The 10,126-nt window shown below is 44.1% G+C and overlaps 1 long non-coding RNA gene across 1 annotated transcript; it reads left to right on the top strand.

Annotated features, from left to right (window-relative positions):
- The first annotated feature begins 4,616 nt into the window (after nucleotides 1-4,616).
- On the top strand, nucleotides 4,617-6,771 carry LOC149975003 (uncharacterized). The gene is made up of 2 exons (XR_016488781.1): nucleotides 4,617-5,709; nucleotides 6,029-6,771. It is a non-coding gene; the product is annotated as an uncharacterized LOC149975003 (long non-coding RNA).
- Nucleotides 6,772-10,126: the final 3,355 nt, after the last annotated feature.

Genomic DNA, 10,126 nt, shown 5'->3' with positions numbered 1-10,126 from the left:
AAGGTGTGAAGTTCTCCCTACACATGTAACACTGTAGGTTCTCAGACACAACAGACTGATAAACTAAAGCAGCTGTTTAACAGGATATAAAACATAATATACTGTTGTACTGTGTGCAGATACATAAAGTACCAAAGTATATTTTAAGGGGGTAATAAGAATGAGCCTTTATATGGAGCAGTCTGTTGAGATTTATGCTAATGTTGACAGGAAGAGGAGTGGACAGGATACTGTGAACTGGAGCATAGATAAAAAACCTCAAGCTGAGGAACTGGTAAGTACACCGTAGTCATAGAGACACACACATGGAAGTGTAAGCCTATAGTTATTATTCTTCCAATGCCACACAAACAATTTAGCTTATGTTAATGTGATGAGGTTGGCTGATGCTCCATGCCCCAAGGCTTCAAAATTCAACTGAGTAAAATAAACTGTAACAAACAGATGATTAATATTCAAAAACAGAATACAGTGTGTCTTCCAAATGAAGGTACCTTACTTCACAAGGGAAAATTGTTAAAATGACATACTTGTGGAAATGAATACATGAAATGTTAAGTACTACATCTCCTAAATGAAACGTTGTTCCTTTAAGACGAGAATTTAAATGATCTGAAATGTTCGAGGCTCTGTATTTTAGGATGTTTACTAACTGCTGAAACATTCATTATCATGTTCATAAAGTTCTTGGTAACTCGCCACTGTGTGTTTCCAACCTGGTCTCAGAGCATTTTGTATTTTCCTGTATGTAAATCTGAGACACCCATTTAGTATGATATGTTTCTTTTCATATGGTATGTATCAATTTGTGGATGCCCATCATCCATTTTGTATAATATGTAATGAATTACAATGTGTCTGATATGTTAACAATTACAATATGTCTGATATGTTACGAATTTGCTGAACTTACAAAATGTTGTGAATTTGCTAAAAATATGATATGGCATGAATTCTACTTACTTTAACTAAATGGAAAACGGTGGCAAGGCTAGGGGTTAACTGTAACTGGCCACTATATTTCCTGTTAATGTGAGAAGCTGTATCTTTAACAACTACAAGTCCCTTTCAACAGGAAGAGAGATGGGGTGAGAAAACATCACTTTCAATACAGCTATTCTTCCTCCATTTACAGATGAAACAACAGAGATGCTTCAAACTTTGGGATCATTTGGGGTGAATCCTATCTTCCACTTAAGTCAAATTTAGACAGTGTTTTAACCCTGTAGGTTCTGGTATTAACTACGATATCTGACTGTTATTAACCCTGTAGGTTCTGGTATTAACTACGATATCTGACTGTTATTAACCCTGTAGGTACTGGTATTAACCATGATATCTGACTGTTATTAACTCTGTAGGTACTGGTATTAACCATGATATCTGACTGTTATTAACCCTGTAGGTACTGGTATTAACCATGATATCTGACTGTTATTAACTCTGTAGGTACTGGTATTAACCATGATATCTGACTGTGTTTAACCCTGTAGGTTCTGGTATTAACCATGATATCTGACTGTTATTAACCCTGTAGGTACTGGTATTAACCATTAACCACTGTTTTTAACCCTGTAGGTACTGGTATTAACCATGATATCTGACTGTTATTAACTCTGTAGGTACTGGTATTAACCATGATATCTGACTGTTATTAACCCTGTAGGTTCTGGTATTAACCATGATATCTGACTGTTGTTAAACCTGTAGATACTGGTATTAACCATGATATCTGACTGTTATTAACCCTGTAGGTTCTGGTATTAACCATTAACCACTGTTGTTAACCCTGTAGGTACTGGTATTAACCATGATATCTGACTGTTTTAACCCTGTAGGTACTGGTATTAACCATGATATCTGACTGTTGTTAACCCTGTAGGTACTGATATTAACCATGATATCTGACTGTCTTTAACCCTGTAGGTACTGGTATTAACCATGATATCTGACTGTTTTAACCCTGTAGGTTCTGGTATTAACCATGATATCTGACTGTTATTAACCCTGTAGGTACTGGTATTAACCATTAACCACTGTTGTTAACCCTGTAGGTACTGGTATTAACCATGCTATCTGACTGTTGTTAACCCTGTAGGTACTGATATTAACCATGATATCTGACTGTCTTTAACCCTGTAGGTTCTGGTATTAACCATGATACCTGACTGTTTTTAACCCTGTAGGTACTGGTATTAACCATGATATCTGACTGTCTTTAACCCTGTAGGTACTGGTATTAACCATGATATCTGACTGTTTTTAACCCTGTAGGTACTGGTATTAACCATGATATCTGACTGTTTTAACCCTGTAGGTTCTGGTATTAACCATGATATCTGACTGTTATTAACCCTGTAGGTACTGGTATTAACCATTAACCACTGTTTTTAACCCTGTAGGTACTGGTATTAACCATGCTATCTGACTGTTGTTAACCCTGTAGGTACTGGTTTTAACCATGATATCTGACTGTTGTTAACCCTGTAGGTTCTGGTATTAACCATGATATCTGACTGTTTTAACCCTGTAGGTACAGGTATTAACCATGATATCTGACTGTTTTAACCCTGTAGGTACTGGTATTAACCATGATATCTGACTGTTTTAACCCTGTAGGTACTGGTATTAACCATTAACCACTGTTTTTAACCCTGTAGGTACTGGTATTAACCATGATATCTGACTGTTTTAACCCTGTAGGTACTGGTATTAACCATGATATCTGACTGTTTTAACCCTGTATGTACTGGTATTAACCATTAACCACTGTTTTTAACCCTGTAGGTACAGGTATTAACCATGATATCTGACTGTTTTTAACCCTGTAGGTACTGGTATTAACCATGATATCTGACTGTTTTTAACCCTGTAGGTACTGGTATTAAACATGATATCTGACTGTCTTTAACCCTGTAGGTACTGGTATTAACCATGATATCTGACTGTTTTTAACCCTGTAGGTACTGGTATTAACCATGATATCTGACTGTTTTAACCCTGTAGGTACTGGTATTAACCATGATATCTGACTGTTTTTAACCCTGTAGGTACTGGTACACAAAGACCAGAGTCCTCTAAAGATATGTCATGTGACTGGAAGCTCAACTGGATTTGTGAGAAAAGAAATGTAATGTGAACATGACAACATACTGTAACATATACAGTAGCCTACAGTGCACATAACTTCCTCCTTAATTTCTCTCTCTCTCTCTCTCTCTCTCTCTCTCTCTCTCTCTCTCTCTCTCTCTCTCTCTCTCTCTCTCTCTCTCTCTCTCTGCACTGATGTAGATCTGTATCTACAGTATCTGCACTGACATAGATATCCACAATCCTCTCCTCCATCTCACCTCTGATAAACTTTACCTTCTTGTTCATATCTGTCTCAGCATAGATGACCTTTGACATCTTTAAAAATGTCTTCGTCTTTCTTTCTATGTAGGTCTACTATACATTAATTCTCTTATTCTAGAATTAATGTGGTCGTCTTCCAACATGGCTGCCCGGAGGCGTCGTACATCAACTGCAGGCCCTCTATACGTTAAGTCTCTGCTTCTAGTGATATCTCTGTCTCTGAGTCATGTGTGTGTCTCTGTCTGTGTGACTAATGTAGGTGTTAACTCTAGCGAAGTATGAACAAAATGACTCAGGTAGTGGTGGCCATGCTAATACAAAAAACAGAAGAAGTTTGCATACTTGTGTATATGTGTGCGTGTGTGTGAGAGAGATTGTTTCAGTGGTTATTGTTAAACCATTTTCTGAAGCACAATATAAATCATGCCACGTCTCTACATGGTCACCTTGTCCAAAGTATATCTCAACACAGTCCTCCTGTCCAGGGAACAGTGATGATGGACAGAACACTATCATACCTGGAAGATATAAGATACAGGAACAGAGTCAAAGGTGGCCCTCTGGTGGATGCAATACTAACTACAGGTACAGCTGTAGTGTTGGTGACAGAGACCTGGGTGGATGTAGTACTAACTACAGGTACAGCTGTAGTGTTGGTGACAGAGACCTGGGTGGATGTAGTACTAACTACAGGTACAGCTGTAGTGTTGGTGACAGAGACCTGGGTGGATGTAGTACTAACTACAGGTACAGCTGTAATGTTGGTGACAGACCTGGGTGGATATAGTACTAACTACAGGTACAACTGTAGTGTTGGTGACAGAGACCTGGGTGGATGTAGTACTAACTACAGGTACAGCTGTAGTGTTGGTGACAGAGACCTGGGTGGATGTAGTACTAACTACAGGTACAGCTGTAGTGTTGGTGACAGAGACCTGGGTGGATGTAGTACTAAGTACAGGTACAGCTGTAATGTTGGTGACAGAGTCCTGGATGGATGTAGTGCTAACTACAGGTACAGCTGTAGTGTTGGTAACAGAGACCTGGGTGGATGTAGTACTAACTACAGGTACAGCTGTAGTGTTGGTGACAGACACCTGGGCTGCAGAGTTCCCAACCACCCCCACCGAGTCCTTCACTGAGCCCAGACACACACCCACGTTGCCTGCCCTGTCCACTACCACAGCTCTACCTTCTTTGAACAACAGTTGGCGCTGTAGGCTACCCGGGTCACGTTCTTGTCCCTGGGGCCCACCACCGTAGAAGTTTTCAGGGTCTCATTGCCCTGGCATATTGTGACTTGGTCGATGCCCTTCCCGTTGCTACCATCGGTGAGGTTGGCAGATGCTGCCAGTAAGAGGCACTACAGTCATCCGGGCAGTTGGACGAGACACTGATGACCCCGCACTGGGGGGGAGACAGTGGAAGAGGGAGTGAATGAGTAAGAGAGTGAGAGAGTGAGAGAAAGAGAAGAGCATAGTCAGACATCAGAGGTAGTGGTGGTAGTGGTGGTGGTGGTAGTGGTGGTGTTTGTGGTAGTTGTGGTAGTGGTGGTAGTGCTGGTAGTGGTGGTAGTGGTGGTTGTGGTTAGGGTAGTAGTGGTGGTAGTGGTGGTACTGGTGGCGGTATTAGTGGTGGTGGTTGTAGTGGTAGTGGTGGTTGTGGTGGTACTGGTGGTGGTAGTGGTGGTATTAGTGGTGGTGGTTGTGGTAGGGGTAGTTGTGGTAGTGGTGGTAGTGGTGGTGGTAGTGGTGGTATTAGTGGTGGTGGTTGTTGTGGTAGTGGTAGTGGTGGTATTAGTGGTGGTGGTTGTGGTGGTTGTGGTAGTGGTAGTGGTGGTTGTGGTGGTACTGGTGGTGGTTGTGGTGGTACTGGTGTTCGTAGTCGTGGTATTAGTGGTGGTGGTTGTGGTAGTGGTGGTAGTGGTGGTAGTGGTGGTGGTAGTGGTGGTAGCAGTAGCACCATCTCTGACCAGTAGAGCAGGTATCTTACACAAACCAAGTCCTTTCAAATCAGTGACCAGAGAGACGATATGTGGAAAGGAGGCCTTTTTTAAATTTTTTATTTTGGATCATAAACTTTAAAAAGGAAGGAGGACCAAGGCACTCTTCATATACTAATTAAAATGCCTTTATTCGTATGGCATGTTCAATAGCAACAACGTTTTAAAATCCGACTCTTTTCGGCTGCATGGTCTTCTCCCCTCAGACGCACCACAAACTCCCACTGCAGGACCCTGGCCATGGTAACCAGGAAGTCGCCGCCACCGGTGCCGCCTAGCGACTGCAGGGTTCCGTTGACTTCTACCCCTGACCCCGAGGCCTTTGTAGGTCAATTTCTTCAACAAATGATCAGGTCTATATAATTATCAAACATACATTAGTAATGGAAAGGAAACACAGCCTCTTTGTTTAAGTATTAAAAAATGCTCCTCTAGTAATAAAATTGTAGGCAGAAGTTGGTAAAGAGTGTAGTATAACAGCTTATGATAGCTCTCCCCAGGTTCTGCATAATGTCTAAGACATCCTGTAACTCATATAGCCTCCCCAATTCCCCTGACGTAACGTTCCCTGACAACAACATTTTAATAAATCCAACCTCCCCTGACAGCAGGAACCATCTTATCAGCAAGAAAAAACTCAGAAGTGGGTTTGACCAAAACCTTTCATCACAGGTACAGGGTCCTAACAAGGTGAACAAGTGTAAGCATCTTCTGACAGGGGGCTGGTTTCATCAGGTCTGTGGCAGCCTTCTCTTGTCAGAAAACCAGATAACCACGGTGGGATCCGGACAGGAGGAGTCTGAACGTAGAAGCCTTCTGATAGTGTCTGAAGGTCACAACACTCAGAACAGGTTTTAACACACACACAGAGGTCTCCTGAAGAGGAGACCTTACAGCTTATCATAAGATCATGTATTAACACTATAAGGCCTTGGTTTAACCCTCTTTACCTCGACCAGGGCCAAGATGAAGTTACTTCTGGGATTTTTTGTTTCCTGTTAGAGGACGGCCCTCTTTGACCACTGAGCTGGAGGACATTGGTCAATACCCTGTAAGTCAAGACAGTACCATATCTGTGCTGCAGCAGAGGTGTCCTCGATGACGCTGGTGGACCGGGGCAGATCCTCCTTGGTGACCTCAATGGCCTGATGTCAATGTCCTGACTCCATCCACAGAATGCCTACGACAACGGCAACTGGAGCGTGGTTATTATTCAACATGAAGGTCACCTGAGGAGGAAAGGTAGAGACAGGAGAGGCAGAGAGAGGAAATGAGAGGTAGGGAGAGGAGAGGTAGAAAGAGTAGAGGAGCTGTAGAGTGAGGAAAGGTAGAGCGAGGAAACGAGAGGTAGAGAGGAGAGGTAGAGAGAGGGGAGGAAAGGAAAGGTAGAGAGGAGAGGAAGAGAGAGGAAACAAGAGGTAGAGAGAGGAGAGGAAAGAAAAGGTAGAGAGGAGAGGTAGAGGAGGAGAGGTAGAGAGAGTAGAGGAGAAGGAGAGGTAGAGAGGGGAGAGGTAGAGAGAGGAGAGGTAGAGAGAGAGGAGAGGTAGAGAGGGCACAGGTAGAGAGGTCAGAGGTAGAGAGGTCAGAGGTAGAGAGGTCAGAGGTAGAGAGGTCAGAGATAGAGAGAGGAGAGGAGAGGAGAGGAGAGGAGAGGAGAGGAGAGGAGAGGAGAGGAGAGGAGAGGAGAGGAGAGGAGAGGAGAGGAGAGGTGGATAGGTAGAGAGAGGAGAGGTAGAGAGAGGAGAGGTAGAGAGGGCAGAGTTAGAGGGGAGAGGAGAGAGGTAGAGAGGAGAGGTGGAGAGAGGAGAGGTAGAGAGAGGAGTGGAGAGGTGGAGAGAGGAGAGGAGAGATACAGATAGAATAGGAGAGGTAGAGTGGAGAGGAGGTAGAGGGAGGAAAGGAGTGGTAGAGAGAGGAGAGGAGAGGTAGAGAGAGGAGAGGTAGAGATAGTGATAGGAGGTAGAGAGAGGAAAGGAGTGGTAGAGAGAGGAGAGGAGAGGAGAGGAGAGGAGAGGAGAGGAGAGGAGAGGAGACGGAGGAGAGGAGAGGAGAGGTAGAGAAATGTTCATGACAGAATAAAGGATGGATGTGTAGGATAGTAATGAAAATATGAGAGAATGGAAAGAAGATACATAGAAATGCAGACAGCGAGCGAGAGAGATAGAGAGAGAGAGAGAGAGAGAGAGGGAGAGAGATACAGTGAGAAAGATAAAGGAAAGATAGAGAGATACACAGTAGTGAAAGCCCAAGCAACCACAGACTTGGTTCTCTCAATGAGGCTGGTGACAGTCAGTGGAGGATGGTGGGAGGAGCTATAGGAGGATGGGCTCGTTGTAATGGGGTTTCCATATATTTGATGTGTTTGGTACTGTTCCATTTATTCCATTCCAGCCATTACAATGAACCTGCCCTCCTATAGCATGTCAGACCAGCCTCCAGTGGTGTGTGTGTGTGTGTGTGTGTGTGTGTGTGTGTGTGTGTGTGTGTGTGTGTGCTCCAGTGCATTGTCTTTAGCAGGAGCATCAGTGAACACGTAGATCTCAGAGGAGGGTGGCGCCACCGTGAGGGCCAGCTGGGAATTACAACACACACATCAGAGAGTCAGACCACACTGGGATCAAGTACTGGAACTCTATGGGAAATAACATGTTCAGTCTAACTAACCAGCTCTGGCAGAGTTACTAAAACAGGCAAACACATTTCAAAAGCAGCCGTTCAAATCCAGCCTTCATATTGGGAATGTGAAAGTAACATTTGCTCTTCAAATCAAATGTATTTATTTTGCCCTTCTTACATCAGCTGATATATCAACGTGCTGTACAGAAACCCAGCCTAAAACCCCAAACAGCAAGCAATGCAGGTGTAGAAGCACGGTGGCTAGGAAAAGCTCCCTAGAAAGGCCAAAACCTAGGAAGAAACCTAGAGAGGAACCAGGCTATGAGGGGTAGCCAGTCCTCTTCTGGCTGTGCCGGGTTGAGATTATAACAGAACATGCCAAGATGTTCAAATGTTCATAAATTACCAGCTTGGTCAAATAATAGTAATCACAGTGAACAGGTCAGGGTTCCATAGCCGCAGGTAGAACAGTTGAGAGTTGAGAGAATGGAACCGGCCAGGCAGAGACAACAAGGGTGGTTCGTTGCTCCAGCGCCTTTCACCTTCACACCCCTGGGCCAGACTACACTCAATCATAGGACCTACTGAAGAGATCAGTCTTCAATAAAGACTTAAAGGTTGAGACCGAGTCTGCGTCTCTTCACATGGGTAGGCAGACCATTCCATAAAAATGGAGCTCTATAAGAGAAAGCCCTGCCCCCAGCTGTTTGTTTAGAAATTCTAGGGACAATTAGGAGGCCTGCGTCTTGTGACCGTAGCGTACGTGTAGGTATGTACGGCAGGACCAAATCAGTGAGATAGGTAGGAGCAAGCCCATGTAATGCTTTGTAGGTTAGCAGTAAAACCTTGAAATCAGCCATTGCCTTAACAGGAAGCCAGTGTAGGGAGGCTCATGACATCGCCTGAACACACACACACACACACACACACACACACACACACACACACACACACACACACACACACACACACAACCACACACACACGCACACGCACACGCACACGCACACACACACACACACACACACACACACACACACACACACACACACACACACACACACACACCTGTAGTCCTGACAGACACAGCTCTCCTCCTCCTGTTGCTGTCGCAGAGTTAACAAACACTGTTTGAAAATGTCTGCATTTGTTGTGATGATCAGAGGCCCAAATCCTGCACACACACACACACACACACACACACACACACACACACACACACACACACACACACACACACACACACACACACACACACACAAACACACACCTCAAAGGACTGATTGTGTAAGATTTGATCAGAAGTAAAAATATATTCCACACAAGTAAAATTACTTTGGGTTAAAACAGTTATCCAGCTCCAATTTCAGGGAAGCATTTGTCATGTGATGTAACAATAATGTTGGTGTTGGACAGCACTAACAGATCTGGGACCAGGCTAACACCCACCTGTGTCCTTGAGGGGACCAGGATGTATGTTCCTGCTGATCTGGGAACAGGCTAACACCTACCTGGGTCTGTGAAGGGGACCAGGATGTATGTTCCTGCTGATCTGGGAACAGGCTAACACCCATCGGGGTCATTGAAGGGGACCAGGATGTATGATGAAGGTTCCTGCTGGGTTCCTCTCTTACTGTCCATGATGGAGAAGGACACTCTCTTAGCCTCAGTGATGTCATCACTCATACTGCCTGTGGTGTTGTTGACAAAACACAACACTGATGACTGGGTGATGTCCATTAACCTGGGAGGGAGGGAGGGAGGGAGGGAGGGAGGGAGGGAGAGGGATGATAGAGAGTTGTAAAGAGGGAGGGAGAGAGAGAGAGAGAGGTATGACAGAAGAGATAATGAATGTGTGAATGAAGGTTAGTCATAGCTGCTGTATATTTCATACAATCTGTATGTTTTGGTATTGAGGTATCTGCTGTCTACTCAGAGGTGGTGATGACAGACACTACATATTGTTTGGGTATGGAGGTATCTGCTGTCTACTCAGAGGTGGTGATGACAGACACTTCATGTTGTTTGCGTATGGAGGTATCTGCTGTCTACTTAGAGGTGGTGATGACAGACACTTCATATTGTTTGGGTATGGAGGTATCTGCTGTCTACTCAGAGGTGGTGATGACAGACACTTCATGTTGTTTGGGTATG

Source organism: Oncorhynchus mykiss, chromosome 19 (assembly GCF_057628025.1).
Source record: "Oncorhynchus mykiss isolate SJ-2025 chromosome 19, ASM5762802v1, whole genome shotgun sequence".
Lineage (NCBI taxonomy): Eukaryota > Metazoa > Chordata > Actinopteri > Salmoniformes > Salmonidae > Oncorhynchus > Oncorhynchus mykiss.
The sequence above is the reverse complement of the archived record's forward strand: the minus strand, read 5'-3'. Positions and strand labels throughout refer to the sequence as shown.